The following is an 18772-nucleotide window of genomic DNA, read 5'->3' as shown; positions in this document are numbered from 1 at the left end:
AAACTATACTAGATAGAAGGACAGATAGGGGTATAATATCACTTTCAATCATAGCAATATCTGATAATGAACAATACAACCTTTTGGAGTTTACTTGATGTTCTCTTCCTCATCATCATTGCTGGTCTTCACATTCCTCTTTCACCTCTTTGATTGATGATGCTAAATCTTCCAAAAGTTTGTATGGTGCTCTGCAATGATATTGAAAGTTGCTTGTTCCCCAAGCACTTGAAAAATGGTTAGCATGCATAATTTATTTGTGGGCCTTTGAACTTACTTTGGTGTGGGAACACCAAACTTAGCACCTTGCCAATGGTTCTCATGCATCAGATTAACCATGTGTGAAACTCTTTCTTTTTCAAAAGCAATAGAAGTAAAAAACTAGGAAACAGCAGAATAGTTAACGAGTTCGTCTAGATGCTTGAAGCTAGCATTATGCAGAAAGTGAGAATGTGTTTTATGATGGAATTTTGGTGGAACACCAAATTTAAAATCCTTCATTCTCCTTTATATTGTTTTGGTGTGTAACACCAAACTTAGCTTCTTGCAATATAGATGAAGTTAATTAACCTTTTTATTAAAATAGCTATGAAAAGAGAACTACCTCAGGTTGGGTTGCCTCCCAACAAGCGCTTATTTATTGTCATTAGCTTGACATCCTCTATGCTTGCTCAGCTCAGATTCTGAGCTTCCTTCTCTTTGTCCCATTGTCCTCCTAAGTGAGGCTTTGCTCTGTGATGCTTATCCTGGATGAGTGATTCTTTTCCTTTAGCCCTCTTCTCACCCATTTCTACGAGGTTCTTATCCAGTTGTTGCATTTGCTTCTCAATTCTTCTGACTGAGGCTTCCTGGTTCTTCATTGTTGCCTCTTGGTGTTTCATCATTCTCTCTATTAAGATCTCCAGATTGGTGATCCTCTGAGATTCTTGTGAGATTGGTTGGTTGTGGGGTGTTGGGGGTTGGAAGGGTGGGTAGTGTGGTGGTATGTAGTGATTGTTGTTGGTATGGTGGTGTTTTTGCAGGTTTAGGAAATTGGGGTTGTTGTAGTTGAAGTCCCTTTGTTCCTGATTTTGAGATTCCTTCATTCTTAGATAAGAATGTGGCTTCCATGGTGGAAATTGTGCATTCACTGTAGTAGAATGTAGAAAATCAATTTGTCTAGCTATTGACTCCAATTGTTGCTGAGTTTGCTGGTGTAGCTGTTTGTTTTGATTCATGACTGCCTTCACTCCTTCAAGATTCATTACTTCCTTTTCTGAAATTGCATTCTGTGGTGTCTCAAATGAGTGTTGGTTATTGGCTCTTTTGTCATTGAACTCTGCAGTTCCTTGGCCGGTTGCTGTTGCTTTGAGTAGGCCATCTGAGAAGTAATCCACTACTCTTCTTGTTTCTGAGGTTAATCCTTCATAGAACACTTGGAAACCCACATTGTCACTTGCTTTCTTGTATCTTTCCCATGCTTTGAACAATGGTTCTTCCTCTCCTTGTATGAATGGATGTATTCCCTCTTTCATCTTGATGTTTTGTTGGGATGAGAAGAATTTGGCTAAAAACTTGGCAACCAAATCATCCCAACTAGTGATACTTCCTTGGGGAAAGGTTTCAAGCCATTGTGCCGCTTCATCCTTCAGTGAGAAAGGAAATAACAAGAGCTTATAGGTATCATGATTTACACTATCGAGATTGACAGCACCACAAGTCCTCAGAAAAATGGATAGGTGCTGTTTAGGATCCTCCAATGGATTTCCACCATAGGAACAATTGTTCTTGATTAGTGTAATGAGTTGCGGCTTCATGTTGTGGTGTTCTTCTTTCTCAGAAACTCCTTCTTCAATGATATCCTTCCCTCTGGCCTCTCTTCTTTCCTGTGACATATAAATCAACAAACGAAACACACAGTGGTACTCTTGAAAATTGAGTGTAGTCAGTTGAGACAAAACTTCAAACAGTTAGTGGGTTAGTCAAAAATTAAAGAAAAAGTGCTTGATCTAAACTGCCACCTCACCTAATCATTGTCAATCTATTCAATCCCCGGCAACGGTGCCAAAAACTTGATGTGCAGAAAACGATCCGACACAAAACTCACCGGCAAGTGTACCGGGTCGCATCAAGTAATAAAACTCACGGGAGTGAGGTCGATCCCACAAGGATTGAAGGATTGAGCAACTTTAGTTTAGTGGTTGAATTAGTCAAGCAAACAAGTGTTGATTGTGTGAAATTGTGTTGACAGGAATTAAATTGCATAGAATGTAAAGGGGAGTTGGTGCAGGAAATTAAAGGGGACAAAAAAGAAAAAGAGCTGAATCTTAAAGAACAAGAAATTAAATGGCAGAAACTTAGAACGCAAGAAATGTAAATTGCAGAATCTTAAAGTGCAAGAAATGTAAATTTCTTGAATTATAAAAGGAGTTGGGAATTGGGATTGCAGAAATTAAACAAGGAAAAGTAAAATTCAACGAACAGAAATATAAAAGATGGATTCAATTAAACCGAATCTCAAATGACAATAGCAATAAGCTTGGTGTAGCAACGAAACAAGGAAATTGAAATTGAAAGATGTAGATCTCAGGACCCAAGAGACTAGATAACCAAGTCTAGATCTCAATGCCTTCCTAGATCCAAATTTAGAATTCAATTGCAAGAAAAGTAAACATCAAGCAGTAGAAGAAAGGAATTCAAATATTGATTTCTCAAAAAGTGCAGTAAAGAAAACAGAGAGATCTCAAGGTGAGATTGAGACAGAATTTCCTCAATTCTTCAACACCCAAGACTCAAAATCTCCAAATAGCTCAAAACCCAAAAGCTCTCCAAAAACTACTTAGCAAAACTAAAAAGGAAAAGCTCCTCTAAAACTTCAAATCCTAAGCTATTTATACACTTTCTTCAAATGATCATTAAGCCTTGAATTGGGCCTTTAGTCTTGATGGAATTGGGTTGATAGTAGCCTCCGTTGATTGCTCTTGGTGTTGGGAAGAAATCCATTTGTGAACTGGGCCATGAACCATTCACGTTTGAGTCAACGTTTGAGGCAAACGTTGACTCAAACGTCCCTTGTGTGACATAATGCAGCTCGGCCAAGTTGCTGTCTTCCATGTTTGGCTCAACGTTTGAAGTCAAACGTGAGCTCAAACGTGGCTCCTCCATTGCATCTCTCTTGGCCAACGTTTGGCCCAACGTTTGAGGCAAACGTTGGCGCAAACGTGGCTCAATTAACTCATCAATCAGGGACTCTTCTTTATGCTAAATTGGCGCCAACGTTTGACATCACGTTTGAGGCAAACGTTGGCGAAAACGTTGGTTTGCTCCAGGGGTTCTTTTTCTCTTCTTTTTAGCGCCAATGTTTGACCTCACGTTTGAGGCAAACGTTGGCGCAGACGTTGTCTTCCCTTGCTTCTTCTTCAGCCAACGTTTGCCTCAACGTTTGAGGCAAATGTTGGCGCAAACGTTGGCTCTTCTCGAGGGTGTTCTTCATCTGCTTCTCACGTTTGAGTTAACGTTTGAGGCAAACGTTAGCTCAAACGTGAATCCCTCTTTTCAAGCCCATTCTTGCAACCTTCTTCCAAGCTTTATTCTACCTATCATCAATCAACAATTGTATCAAAGCTATGCCATAATCATGAGAGTTGTTCTTCTTCTTGTCACATGAGCAATTATAGCACAAAAACTCATGAAAATGCATCAATTTATCCATGGTTGATTGAATCAAAGGAAACATGAAATTCAACCCAATTGGCTTACTTATGGCTTAAGAAAGTGCCTAAAACCAAATGAAAACAAAGGAAAAAGACTAGTGAAACTAGGCTAAGATGACTTGTCATCAGCGGCCCAGAAAACACAGATTAGAGGCTATAAAGTGGGGGAATGCATCCATTCATCAGGAGGCTCTCACATTCACAATTTTAGAAGTAGATGTAGTTTTTAGAGAGAGAGGTTCTCTCCTCTCTCTTAGGATTAGGATTTAGGACTTCTCTTAGTTTTAGGATTGACTCTCAATCCCAGGTTCTTTATTTTTATATAATTTATGAACTCTTCCATGTTACATGTAATTTTCTTAATTAATGTTATTTGAAGTATTTCAATTCATGACTGCTTTCTTTTATTTACATGATTACTGCTTCCCATCTGAAGACATCTTTATTCCAGTAGATTTATTCTTTTCCTTTTGGCTTTGGTTAAGAAATCAGTAACTCAGGAATTATCCAACTCAATAGCATAATTGTTAATTGTTATCTTGCCAATTGAATTGATCTTCAATAATCCCAACTTTTTCTTAGGAATTAACTAGGATTCAAAGATCTAACTAATTAGTCATTTGACCTTCCCTTGTTACAGCAAAGGTTAACTAAGTGAAATTAAGATTCAATTTTCATTATCATTGATAAGGATAACTTGATATGGACTTCCAATTTCTAATACCTTGCCAAGAGTTTATGTTTATTTTTATTATTTTATTCCCTCTGCCATTGCTTTTCTAACTTTTTACCTTGATCCAAAAAGCCCAAAACATACCTTTGCATAACCAATAATAAGAACATACTTCCCTGCAATTCCTTTAGAAGACGACCCGAGGTTTAATACTCGGTTATCAATTTAAAAAGGGGTTTGTTACTAGTGACAACCAAAAATGTTTGTACGAAGGGATTTCTGTCGGTTTAGAGACTATATCTACAATGCGACTGTTTTTATGACATTCTTTACTGGCGAAAATCCTAACGTTAAAATGGCGCCGTTGCCGGGGAATTGCAAACGTGTGCCTTATTATTAGTTATTGTAAATATTTTTTTGATTTTTACTTGTTTATTTGTTTTTATTTTTGTTTTTATTTTTGCTTTTTCATAAATTAAGAGGTTATTTGTTTTTATTTAATTATTAAAAAAATTTTTCAAAAATTTGCTCTTAGTGTTCATCTTGATCTTCAAGTTGTTCTTCACGTTCATCTTGACCTTCAAGCTGTTCTTAGTTGTTTTCTTCGTTTTGATCTAAAAATTTGAAATTTGGTGTCATTTTATTGTTTTTCTCTTTCCTCATTAAATTCAAAAATATTTTTAATTAATTTATTCGAAAAAAATTTCAGATTTTTATTTTTAAAATTTTTATCTTATCTTATCTTATTTCAAAAATCAAATTTCAAAATTTAATTTTTAAATTCAAAATTTAAATAACCTTTTAATTTAAATTTATTTTTATTTTCATTTTTAATTTTTATTTACTACTATGAACTCTCACCCCTTTGGCTATGAGTCTGGTTACAATTATGTTGCAGGAAGAAGAAATTACAATGAGAACAGGCATCAAGGTTGGAACAATCAAAGATGGGAGGAGCCACAAGGATTTAATCAACCCTCATGGCAACAACCACCTCCAATGGACTATCAACAACCACCATCATATGCCTATGAACCTCCTCAACACAACTTGGGACCACCATACTCACAAGCCCTTTTCCACCACTCACCTCCATATGACCATAACGCTCATCCACCATACCAACCACCTTATGAACCAAATGAACCCTCCTATCTACCCCAAACCTCCATGGAGAAAGCACTTGCCGATCTAAACTCTACTATACAAGCTCTCTTCACCCAAATCAGACCACCAAATACCTTCAACAATCAACCCTCAAGATCTAGTGCACTTCCTTGTCAACCACAGAATAATCTCTCCATCCCATCACCACCATCCATGGAAGAGCACCCACATCCATCAATCCAAGAGTAAGATGATCCCAATTATGCTATTGATATGGAACAGGAAAGAAGGAATCATCTTCGCGAATCTATACTTCATAAAGAGCTAGAGGAGGCCCTACGGGTAAGGGTAGGAGAGACCCTTGAAGATGAAAGAATAGTTGAAAGGAGTTGTCATAGAAAGAAAAACATCGAGGATGAGTACGATTTTATACTTAAACAACTGGACAAAGCAGCAATTATTAAAAAGGAAGAAGTGGTTGCAGATTTAAGAGATGCTGTACCTCCATTGGAAAGTCCAGTCATAGAGCCTCCTTCCACGGTATTTGATGTTGATGTTGAGAAGAGCGTACAACCTCCAAGGCAGATCATGGTTGAAGATTTTGTAGAGGTTGATCAAGAGGTAGAAGATGTCAAAGAAGAGCACAAGGGAGTGGAGCTTGAAATTACCTTGCCAAAGTTGTTGGAAACCCCTCCCCCTAAGTTGCCATCATCCTTCACAACATTCAAGTGGGTAAAATTTATATCCCTTAGCTTTCTAATCCCACTTGAATATGGGCTACTGGAGACGGATGGTCAACTTAGAGCTCTTTGTGGCATTAAGAGTAAGAGGAAGGTGGCCAGTGGTAAGAATTGTCCTGCAAGGTTCATCATGGTTGGAAGCTTTAAGTTTAAACGCAAAGGATGGTGTAAAGCTCAACTGAATAGGTCTAAGAAGTTGTTTGGCCGCTTTAGTAAGAATTCAGATTGCTTGCTACCCGGATGGAATCATGATAATCAACACAAAGACGGGTGTAAAAGCCAGGTTTGGGATCCTGGAATCTGTTCTGACATCCAACACCCCGGGAGCCTAAGAATCTTTTTGAAGCTGCTCAAGGGTTTTACATGCCTAGTTTGGGACCCCGGAGGTTACTGGAATCATAAACACTGGTGGAGATTCCTAGATGAGTACAAGCACAAGCCACCATAAAAGGGAGCTCACCAAATGTCCAACTTAAGGACTTTAACTAAAAGTGCTAGGTGGGAGACAACCCACCATGGTATGATCGTTCTTTTTCATTTTTATTTAGTTTTATTTGTTTTCGAGTTTTATTTTATTTTATTTTATTGAACCTAGAGTTTTGCATCACATTCATATTAACATTGCATTCTGCATCTTTTCATATTAAAAAAAAAAAAAGCGAGCACGTGACGCGACCGCATCAGCAACGCGTCCGCGTCGCAAGGAGATGGGAGACAATATTAATATGAACAGAGAGTTTCGCAGGAGCAGCGCTGGAGGCGTGCCAATGGCACAAATCACCCCACCCGACCGCGTCGCTGACGCGTCCGCATCATATGGGAATAATTGCCTCCCACGCAACCGCGTCACCCACGCGGCCGCGTGACCTGTAAAATCGACGTAAAGGGTGCATGGCAGAGAGTTATGCTGGAATGGGGCTGGAATGGTGCTAGACGCACGAGCCCTACGACGCGACCGCGTGCCCTACGCGTTCGCGTTGTTTTCAAAAAAGGCCATCCACGCGATCGCATGCCCCACGCGACCGCGTCACCCTGGATTTTGGCAATACTAAGTTTTGAACAGAGAGTTGTGCGACCGCGAGGCTGCACTCGCGCCACTAGTACAAATCGAGTCACGCAATCGCGTGCCCCACGCGTCTATGTCACCCAACCTTATCGCGCACCACGCGACCGCGTCACCCATGCGACCGTGTCGCCTGCGCCGCACAACATATCCAGATTAGCCAATTTTCTTATCTTTTCCTCTCTAATCCTTATTTTTCTTATCTTTTCTTATTTCTTTCTTCTTCCTTTCTTATTTTCTTTTACCTCCATTCTATTTTATTTAATTTATTTACATATTTTCATTCATTGCATTTTAAATTTGTGCATATTTTTATTTTCTTTTCTGAATTTTTATTTTTCTATTGGTGTTAAAAAAATTTTTTTTTTATTCAACTGTTGCATCTTTTCTTAAATTTATTTTGGTAACTTGTTTTACACTGTGGGATGATATTAATTATCTGCCAATGCCAATCTTTTATGATACTTGCACTCCATTTGCATTGACATGAGCTTGTATTGATACTTCCATTACCCACACTCCTCCCCTATGTTACAAATTTTATACCACTGGCATGCCATGGCTTCTATTGTTTTCTCACTTGCATGTTGTAGCTACCATGTAATTGAGACCCTTATCATTTGGCATTAACCCATACTTCTTTTATTTTCTTATCTCTATTTCTAGGTTACTCTTCTTCCCTTTTTCTTTCAGGATGGCCACCCGGAAGGGAAACGGAAGACATTTTACATGGGGAGACAGACAAGTCCATCTGCACAGTCCTTGAAGAAAAGCATCAGTTGGAACAACCCGTCCACCTGCACATCTCAGCATGCACCAAGGACAGAGCAATCTTTAAGTGTGGGGAGGTCGATACCGATCTCCGTGGGTTAGTACCTTCCTATCTCAAACACCAATGTTTTATTTTTCCTTGTTAGTTGTTGCATTTGCATATTTAATTGCATGTTTATTTGATTTTATGCATTTAGTTACTACTTGGTTGAAGTAATATTTTCTTTTTCAAGAAATTTTATAGCATTTCACTAATTTAAAAAAAAATTTATGTTAGAACTTGTTTGAAGTTGTATTTGGAACATGATTTTTGAGCCAAAGAACACACAACTTGTGAGATTTGAGCTTATTTATATGGTTACATTATTTAACCATAAATATTTTATTCCTGTGTGTTTCCTTCTCTATGATTGTAATCTATTTTTTTGTTCCATTCTATATGTCCAATATTTAGTGTATTTACATGCTTGCATATGATTGAGGCCATTGTTTGATTTTAGCTCACTTATCCTAAAATTAGCCTACCTTTTACATCACCCTTGTTAGCCCCCTTGAGCTTTTAAATCCCTTCTGTTTTATAACCACATTACTAGCCTTAAGCAAAAAAATAAAATAAGAATCCCAAGTTGAATCCTTGGTTAGCTTAAGATAGATATTGTGTAAAATTTAAGTGTGGGAAATTTTATGGGAACATGGGATGATATGAAAAAGTAGGGAATTAAATTGAATAAGTTATTTAAAAATTTGGGAAGCATGCTCATGTGAAATCAAACTAATTAAATTACCATGTGCATTGAAGAAAAATATATTAAGTAATTAAATAAGGGGATACAAAAAAAAGAAGAAAAATGAAAAAAAAATACCCCAAATGCAAAAAAAAAAAAAATCAATGCACATGGGACAAAATTCAAAAAATAAGTTTAATATATGAGCATGTGATACAAAAGTGGGAAAATTTTGGGTAGCTAGGTAAAGTATTTTTAAATTATATAAAGTATGTATATGTTAGGTGAGATCTTAGACTAATCAAGGATTCACTTTGTTAGCTCACTTAGCCTTATATATATATACCCTCACCCTTACCTTAGCCCCATTACAACCTTGAAAAGACCTCATGATGTTTGTATTGGTACATTAAATTTTTGTTGATTGGTTAGATGAAGAACAAGGTTTAGAAAGCATGACTAGAGAAGAGTAGAGTGAATAACCCTATACACTTGAGAGATTAGAGTGATATACACTTCCAGTGAGGGTTCAACGCTTAAATTCTATGTTCCCTACTTTCATGAGCTGTCTTCTTACAAGTTCACTTGCTTTTTATTGTCTGTTTTGAATTAGTGGAAATTGGTTTGTATTTGTCTTGGAGAACTTATTTACTCTTAACCAAGTAAGTAAAAGCATTTAGCATGTAGTTGCATTCATAGGTTGCATTTCATACCATTTCTCTTCATCTTTATAGCTTCTCTTGAGCTTAGCATGAGGACATGCTAGTGTTTAAGTGTGGGGAGGTTGATAAACCACTATTTTATGGTTTATCTTGTACTCAATTGAGTGGTTTTTATTAACTCTTTACCCACTTATTCATACTATTTGCATGGTTTTATATTTCCTTCCTAATTATGTGTTTTGATTGAAAATATGCTTCTTTGATCTTATATTTGCTTATTATTAATCCTCTCTTATTACCATTAGCTTCCTTGATATGTGTGTTAAGTGATTTCAAAGATTACATGGCAGGAATGGCTCAGAGGATAGAAAGGAAGCATGCAAAAGTGGAAGGAATACAAGAAGTTGGAGAAATTGCTAAGCTATCCAGCCTGACCTCTTCGCACTCAAACGGCAATAACTTTAGCTACAGAGGACCAAATGATGCGGTTCCAATTGCGTTGGAAAGCTAACGTCTGGGGCTTCGATTTGATATATAATATGCTATAGTTTCCCTGACGCTAGGCGACGCGAATGCGTGATCTACGCGGACGTGTTGCATCTGCGAACTTCAATCCGCACGGCCGCGTGGGCGATGCCTCTGCGTCACTTGCCCGCGACCTGAACGTACCAGAATACGCTGGGGGCGATTTCTGGACTATTTTTGACCCAGTTTGCGGTCCAGAAAACATAGATTAGAGGCTATAAAGTGGGGGAATGCATCCATTCATCAGGAGGCTCTCACATTCACAATTTTAGGAGTAGATGTAGTTTTTAGAGAGAGAGGTTCTCTCCTCTCTCTTAGGATTAGGATTTAGGACTTCTCTTAGTTTTAGGATTGACTCTCAATCCCAGGTTCTTTATTTTTATATAATTTATGAACTCTTCCATGTTACATGTAATTTTCTTAATTAATGTTATTTGAGGTATTTCAATTCATGACTGCTTTCTTTTATTTACATGATTACTGCTTCCCATCTGAAGACATCTTTATTCCAGTAGATTTATTCTTTTCCTTTTGGCTTTGGTTAAGAAATCAGTAACTCAGGAATTATCCAACTCAATAGCATAATTGTTAATTGTTATCTTGCCAATTGAATTGATCTTCAATAATCCCAACTTTTTCTTAGGAATTAACTAGGATTCAAAGATCTAACTAATTAGTCACTTGACCTTCCCTTGTTACAGCAAAGGTTAACTAAGTGAAATTAAGATTCAATTTTCATTATCATTGATAAGGATAACTTGATCTGGACTTCCAATTTCTAATACCTTGCCAAGAGTTTATGTTTATTGTTATTATTTTATTCCCTTTGCCATTGCTTTTCTAACTTTTTACCTTGATCCAAAAACCCCAAAACATACCTTTGCATAACCAATAATAAGAACATACTTCCCTGCAATTCCTTGAGAAGACGACCCAAGGTTTAATACTCGGTTATCAATTTAAAAAGGGGTTTGTTACTAGTGACAACCAAAAACGTTTGTACGAAGGGATTTCTGTCGGTTTAGAGACTATATCCACAACACGACTGTTTTTATGACATTCTTTACTGGCAAAAATCCTAATGTCACCCCCCTTGGCCGAAACACTACCCCCTCCATCTCCTCTATTTCTTCCTCCTCTACTCTCTTCTTTCCTTCTTTTGCTCGAGGATGAGCAAACCTTCTAAGTTTGGTGTGGTAAAAGCGTTGCTTTTTGTTTCTCCATAACCATTTATGGCACCAAAGGCCGGAGAAACCTCTTGAAAGAGGAAAGGAAAGGAAAAAGCTTCCACCTCCGAGTCATGGGAGATGGAGAGATTCATCTCAAGGGTGCATCAACACCACGTCTATGAAGTTGTGGCCAAGAAGAAAGTGATCCCCGAGGTCCCTTTCAAGCTCAAAAAGAGTGAATATCCAGAGATCCGACATGAGATTCGAAGAAGAGGTTGGGAAGTCCTCACCAACCCCATTAAACAAGTCAGAATCTTAATGGTTCAAGAGTTCTATGCCAATGCATGGATCACCAAGAACCATGATCAAAGTGTGAACCAAGACCCAAAGAATTGGCTTACAATGGTTCGGGGGAAATACTTAGATTTCAGTCCGGAAAATGTAAGGCTGGCATTCAACTTGCCAATGATGCAAGGAGATGCACACCCCTACACTAGAAGGGTCAACTTTGATCAAAGGTTAGACCAAGTCCTCAAAGACATTTGTGAAGAGGGCGCTCAATGGAAGAGAGATTCAAGAGGGAAGCCGGTCCAACTAAGAAGGCATGACCTCAAGCCTGTGGCTAGGGGATGGTTGGAGTTCATCCAACGCTCAATCATTCCCACTAGCAACCGGTCTGAAGTTACTATAGACCAGGCTATCATAATCCATAGCATCATGATTGGAGAGGGAGTAAAAGTTCATGAGGTTATATCCCTAGAACTTTACAAGGTGGCGGACAAGTCCTCTACTTTGGCAAGGTAAGGCTTCCCTCATCTCATTTGTCACCTTTGCAATTCAACTGGAATTGACATAGAGGAAGACATCCTCATTGATGAGGACAAGCCCATTACTAAGAAAATGATGGAGCAAACAAGAGATTCCACTCATGGACAAGAGCATGAGGAAATTCCTCATCATGAAATCCCTGAGATGCCTCAAGGGATGCATTTTCCTCCACAAAACTATTGGGAGCAAATTAACACCTCCCTAGGAGAATTAAGTTCCAATATGGGACAACTAAGGGTGGAGCACCAAGAGCATTCCAACCTCCTTCATGAAATTAGAGAAGATCAAAGAGTCATGAAAGAGGAGCAACAAAGGCAAGGAAGAGACATTGAGGAGCTCAAGCACTCCATAAGATCTTCAAGAGGAAGAACTAGTCGCCATCACTAAGGTGGACCCGTTCTTTAATTTCCTTGTTCCTTATTTTTCTGTTTTTAAAATTTTTATGCTTTATGTTTATCTATGTGTGTGTCTTTATTACATGATCATTAGTGTCTTAGAGTCTATGTCTTAAAGTTATGAATGTCCTATGAATCCATCACCTTTCTTAAATGAAAAATGTTTTTAAATTGCAAAAAGAAAAAGAAGTACATGAATTTTGAATTTTAAAATAGTTTAATTATTTTGATGTGGTGGCAATACTTTTTGTTCTTCTGAATGAATGCTTGAACAGTGCATATTTTTGAATTTGTTGTTTATGAATGTTAAAATTATTGGCTCTTGAAAGAATGATGGAAAAGGAAAAATGTTATTGATGATCTGAAAAGTCATAAAAATGATTCTTGAAGCAAGAAAAAGCAGTGAAAAAAAAAAGAGAGAAAGAGAAAGAGAAAGAAAAAGCAAGCAGAAAAAGCCAATAGCCCTTTAAACCAAAAGGCAAGGGTAAAATAAAAAGGATCCAAGGCTTTGAGTATCAGTGACTAGGAGGGCCCACAGGAATAAAATCCTGGCCTAAGCGGTGATGAGCGGATAATTTATACGCTTTTTGGCACTGTTTTTAGTATGTTTTTAGTATATTTTAGTTAGTTTTTATTATATTTTTATTAGTTTTTATTTAAAATTTACTTTTCTGGACTTTACAATGAGTTTGTGTGTTTTTCTGTGATTTCAGGTATTTTCTGGCTGAAATTGAGGGACCTGAGCAAAAATCTGATTCAGAGGCTGAAAAAGGACTGCAGATGCTGTTGGATTCTGACCTCCCTGCACTCGAAGTGGATTTTCTGGAGCTACAGAAGTCTAATTGGTGCGCTCTCAATTGTGTTGGAAAGTAGACATCCTGGGCTTTCCAGCAATATATACTAGTCCATACTTTGCCTAAGATTTGATGGCTCAAACTGGCGTTCCAAGTCAGCTTGAGAATTCTGGCGTTTAACGCCAGAACTGGCATAAAAACTGGAGTTAAATGCCCAAACTGGCACAAAAGCTGGCGTTTATCTCCAAGAAAAGTCTCTACACATGAAAGCTTCAATGCTCAGCCTAAGCACACACCAAGTGGGCCCCGGAAGTGGGTTTTTTACACTAAACACCCTAGCTTACTCATTTTCTGTAACCCTAGGTCACTAGTTTTCTATAAAAACTACTTTTAGTGATTCATCTTGTACCTCATGACACTTTACACGTTTTATATTGTATTTTCTACGACATGAGTCTCTAAACCCCATTGTTGGGGGTGAGGAGCTCTGCTGTTCTTACTGAATTAATGTAATTACTACTGTTTTCCATTCTATCACGCTTGCTTCTATTCTAAGATATTCATTCGCACTTCAACCTGATGAATGTGATGATCTGTGACACTCATCATCATTCTCACCTATGAACGCGTGCCTGACAACCACCTCCGTTCTACCTTAGAAAGAATGCATATCTCTTAGCCTCATGATTCAGATCAGAGTCTTCGTGGTATAAGCTAGAATTATTAGCGGCCATTCCTGAGATCCAGAACGTCTAAACCTTGTCTGTGGTATTCTGAGTAGGATCTGGGAAGGGATGACTGTGACGAGCTTCAAACTCGTGAGTGTTGGGCATAATGACAGACGCAAAAGGATCAATGGATCCTATTCCGACATGATCGAGAACCGACAGATGATTAGCCGTGCGGTGACAGTGCATTTGGAACATTTTCACTGAGAGGACGGGAAGTAGCCATTGACAACGGTGATGCCCAACTTAAAGCTTGCCATGGAAGGAGCCTTGCGTGCATGAAGAAGAAGATAGTTGATGAGTGGATAATTTATACGCTTTTTGGCATTGTTTTTAGTATATTTTTAGTAGGATCTAGTTACTTTTAGGGATGTTTTTATTAGTTTTTATGTCAAATTCATATTTCTGGACTTTACTATGAGTTTGTGTGTTTTTCTGTGATTTCAGATATTTTCTGGCTGAAATTAAGGGACTTGAGCAAAAATCAGATTCAGAGGTTGAAGAAGGACTACTGATGCTGTTGGATTCTGACCTCCCAGCACTCAAAGTGGATTTTCTGGAGCTACAGAACTGAAAATGGCGCGCTTCTAATTGCGTTAGAAATTAGACATCCAGGGCTTTCCAGCAATATATAATAGTCCATACTTTGGCCGAGTTTAGATGACGCAAAAGGGCGTTGAACGCCAGTTCTACGCTGTAGTCTGGAGTTAAACGCCAGAAACACGTCACGAACCAGAGTTGGACGCCAAAAACACATTACAACTTGGCGTTCAACTCCAGAAGAAGCCTCTGCACGTGTAAACTTCAAGCTCAGCCCAAGCACACACCAAGTGGGCCCCGAAAGTGGATTTATGCATCAATTACTTACTTCTGTAAACCCTAATAGCTAGTTTAGTATAAATAGAACTTTTTATTTACATCTTTGAGTGACATCTTTGGATTATCTTTTGATCTATTGATCACGTTTGGGGGCTGGCCATTCGGCCATGCCTGAACCTTTCACTTATGTATTTTTCAACGGTAGAGTTTCTGCACTCCATAGATTAAGGTGTGGAGCTCTGCTGTTCCTCATGATTTAATGCAAAGTACTACTGTTTTTCTATTTAATTAAACTTATTTCGCTTCTAAGATATCCATTCGCATCCAAGAACATGATGAATGTGATGATTATGTGACGCTCATCATCATTCTCACTTATGAACGCGTGCCTGACAAACACTTCCGTTCTACATGCAAACAAGCTAGAATGAGTATCTCTTAGATATCTAATACAGGGGACCGAGTCCGAGATATTAGAATCTTCGTGGTATAAGTTCGAACTCGCGAGTGCTGGGCGTAGTGACAGACGCAAAAGGAGGGTGAATCCTATTCTAGTATGATCGAGAACCTCCAGATGATTAGCTGTGCCGTGACAGAGCATTTGGACCTTTTTCACAGAGAGGAGGGGATGTAGCAATTGACAATGGTGATGCCCTATATAAAGCTTGCCATGGAAAGGAGTAGGAAGGATTGGATGAAGACAGTAGGAAAGTAGAGGTTCAGAGGAATGAAAGCATCTCTATACACTTATCTGAAATTCTCAACAATGAATTACATAAATATTTCTATCTTTATTTTCTATTTATTTATTATTATTATTCGAAAACTCCATAACCATTTGATATCCGCCTGACTGAGATTTACAAGATAACCATAGCTTGCTTCATACCAACAATCTCCGTGGGATCGACCCTTACTCATGTAAAGTTTTATTACTTGGACGACCCAGTGCACTTGCTGGTTAGTTGTATCGAAGTTGTGACAAATTATGAATTAAGATCAGAGCACCAAGTTTTTGGAGCCATTACCAGGGATCACAATTTCGTGCACCAAGTTTTTGGCGCCGTTGCCGGGGATTGTTCGAGTTTGGACAACTGACGGTTCATCGTGTTGCTCAGATTGGGTAATTTTCTTCTTATTTTATTTTTAAAAATTTTTCAAAAATATTTTTTTCTTTTTCGTTTTTCCCAATTAATATTCGAAAAAAAAAATTTCCTTTTGTTTTCGAAAATTATTTCAGAATTTTTAAGAATGAATTCTAGTGTTTCATCATGATTTGTTGAATACTGGCTGGCTGTAAAGCCATGTCTAAATTCCTTTGGACTGAGGATTCAACTAATCACTTCAATGCATGTAATAGCATACTAAAGCTTGGCTGGCTATTAAGCCATGTCTAACCCTCAGATTGGAGCTTTAGACTAAAGAGCACAAGATTCCTGGAATTCATATTAAAAATTTTGAAATCTTTATTTTTCTTCTTCAAATAATTTTCAAAAAAATAAAAATATACAAAAATCCAAAAAAATTAATAAAATAAAAAAATCAAAAATATTTTGTATTTCTTGTTTGAGTCTTGAGTCAATTTTTAAGTTTGGTGTCAATTGTAGTTTTTTCAAAGAAAAATTTATGCATTTTTCGAAAATTCATGCATTCATAGTGTTCTTCATGATCTTCAAGTTGTTCTTGGCCAGTCTTCTTGTTTGATCTTCATATTTTCGTGTTTTGTGTCTTTTCTTGTTTTTCATATGCATTCTTGCATTCATAGTGTCTATGCATGAAAAATTTCTAAGTTTGGTGTCTTGCATGTTTACTTTTCTTGAAAATTTTTCAAAAATAAGTTCTTGATATTCATCTTGACATTCATAGTGTTCTTGGTGTTCATCTTGACATTCATAGTGTTCTTGCATGCATCACATGTTTAGATCCAAAATTTTCATGCATTGCATCATTTTTCATGTTTTTCTCTCTCATCATTAAAAATTCAAAAAAATCAAAAAAATATCCTTCCCTTTTTCTCTCTTAAAATTTCGAAAATTTGGATTGACTTTTTCAAAAATTTTTAAAATTCAATTGTTTCTTATGAGTCAAATCAAATTTTCAATTTGAAAATCTTATCTTTTTCAAAATATTTTTCAAAAATCAAATCTTTTTCCTTTTTCTTATTTATTTTTGAAAATTTTAAAAATATTTTTCAAAAAATCTTTTTCTTAATTTTATATCATATTTTCGAAAATATCATCAACAATTAATGTTTTGGTTCAAAAATTTCAAGTTTGTTACTTACTTGTTAAGAAAGATTCAAACTTTAAGTTCTAGAATCATATCTTGTGATTTCTTGTGAATCAAGTCATTAATTGTGATTTTAAAAATCAAATCTTTTTCAAAACTAATTTCAATCATATCTTTTCAAAAATATCTTTTTATATTATCTTTTTCAAATACCTTTTCTAACTTCTTATCTTCTTATCTTTTAAAAATTAAATTTCAAATCTTTTTCAACTAACCACTTAACTTTTTATTTGATTCTTATCTTTAGTAAAACTGCTCAACTAACTTTTTACCTTTAATTTTCGAAAATCCCTTCCCTCTTTTTCAAAATTTTTTTAATTAACTAATTATTTCAATTTTTGATTTTAATTTTATTTCATTCCTAATTTTCGAAAACTACTAACCTTTTTCAAAAACTATTTTCAAAATTTAACTTTAAATTTTAATTTTAATTTTTCGAAATTCCCTCTCTCCCATCTCCTTCTATTTATTTATTACTTACTAACACTTCTGTTCATCTCATATCTCTGCTCCCCTCACCCTTGTGTTTGGATTCTCCTCCCTTCTCTTTCCTTACATTAAATTCTTTTCTTCTTTTACTCACACAAAGGAATCTCTAAACTGTGACATAGAGGATTCCATATTTTCTTTGTTATTCCCTTCTTTGTCATATGAGCAGGAGCAAGGACAAGAACATTCTTGTTGAAGCAGATCCTGAACCTGAGAGGACTCTGAAGAGGAAACTAAGAGAAGCTAAAATACAACAATCCAGAGACAACCTTACAGGAATTTTTGAACAGGAAGAGGAGATGGCAGCCAAAAATAATAATAATGCAAGGAGGATGCTTGGTGACTTTACTGCACCTAATTCCAATTTACATGGTAGAAACATCTCTATCCCTACCATTGGAGCAAACAATTTTGAGCTTAAACCTCAATTAGTTTCTCTGATGCAACAAAACTGCAAGTTTCATGGACTTCTATCTGAAGATCCCTTTCAGTTCTTAACTGAATTCTTGCAGATATGTGACACTGTTAAGACTAATGGAGTAGATCCTGAAGTCTACAGGCTCATGCTTTTCCCGTTTACTGTAAAAGACAGAGCTAGAATATGGTTGGACTCTCAACCTAAGGATAGCCTGAACTCTTGGGATAAGCTGGTCAAGGCTTTCTTAGCCAAGTTCTTTCCTCCTCAAAAGCTGAGTAAGCTTAGAGTGGATGATCAAAGCTTCAGACAGAAAGAAGGTGAATCCCTCTATGAAGCTTGGGAGAGATACAAGGAACTGACCAAAAAGTATCCTTCTGACATGCTTTCAGAATGTACCATCCTGGATATATTCTATGATGGTCTATCTGAATTAGCTAAGATGTCATTGGATACTTCTGCAGGTGGATCCATTCACCTAAAGAAAACACCTGCAGAAGCTCAAGAACTCATTGACATGGTTGCTAATAACCAGTTCATGTACACTTCTGAGAGGAATCCTATGAGTAATGGGACGCCTCAGAAGAAGGGAGTTCTTGAAATTGATACTCTGAATGCCATATTGGCTCAGAATAAAATATTGACTCAGCAAGTCAATATGATTTCTCAGAGTCTGAATGGAATGTGTAACACCCTACCATACAGAGACTTATGCTTAAGTCATAATTCAGAGATGGCAAGGTATTACGACCTCTAAAACAAAAATTTAGTACGTATAGTAGTATGAATGATTGATTATAACTAGAAGCCTTGTAGAAAAAAAGGATAAACAAAAACCGCAACTCGAAAGCGCAACACTCCGATCACTAACACAACGAGCAAAGGATA

The 18772-nt window shown here is 37.0% G+C and overlaps 1 non-coding gene across 1 annotated transcript; it reads right to left on the bottom strand.

Annotated features, from left to right (window-relative positions):
• Positions 1-18164: 18164 nt before the first annotated feature.
• LOC148571735 (small nucleolar RNA R71) lies at positions 18165-18272 on the bottom strand. The gene has a single exon (XR_015907837.1). It is a non-coding gene; the product is annotated as a small nucleolar RNA R71 (small nucleolar RNA).
• Positions 18273-18772: the final 500 nt, after the last annotated feature.

The sequence above is a fragment of the Arachis ipaensis genome, chromosome B3, assembly GCF_059453495.1.
Source record: "Arachis ipaensis isolate K30076 ecotype BB chromosome B3, ASM5945349v1, whole genome shotgun sequence".
Classification (NCBI taxonomy): Eukaryota; Viridiplantae; Streptophyta; class Magnoliopsida; order Fabales; family Fabaceae; genus Arachis; species Arachis ipaensis.
The sequence above is the reverse complement of the archived record's forward strand: the minus strand, read 5'-3'. Positions and strand labels throughout refer to the sequence as shown.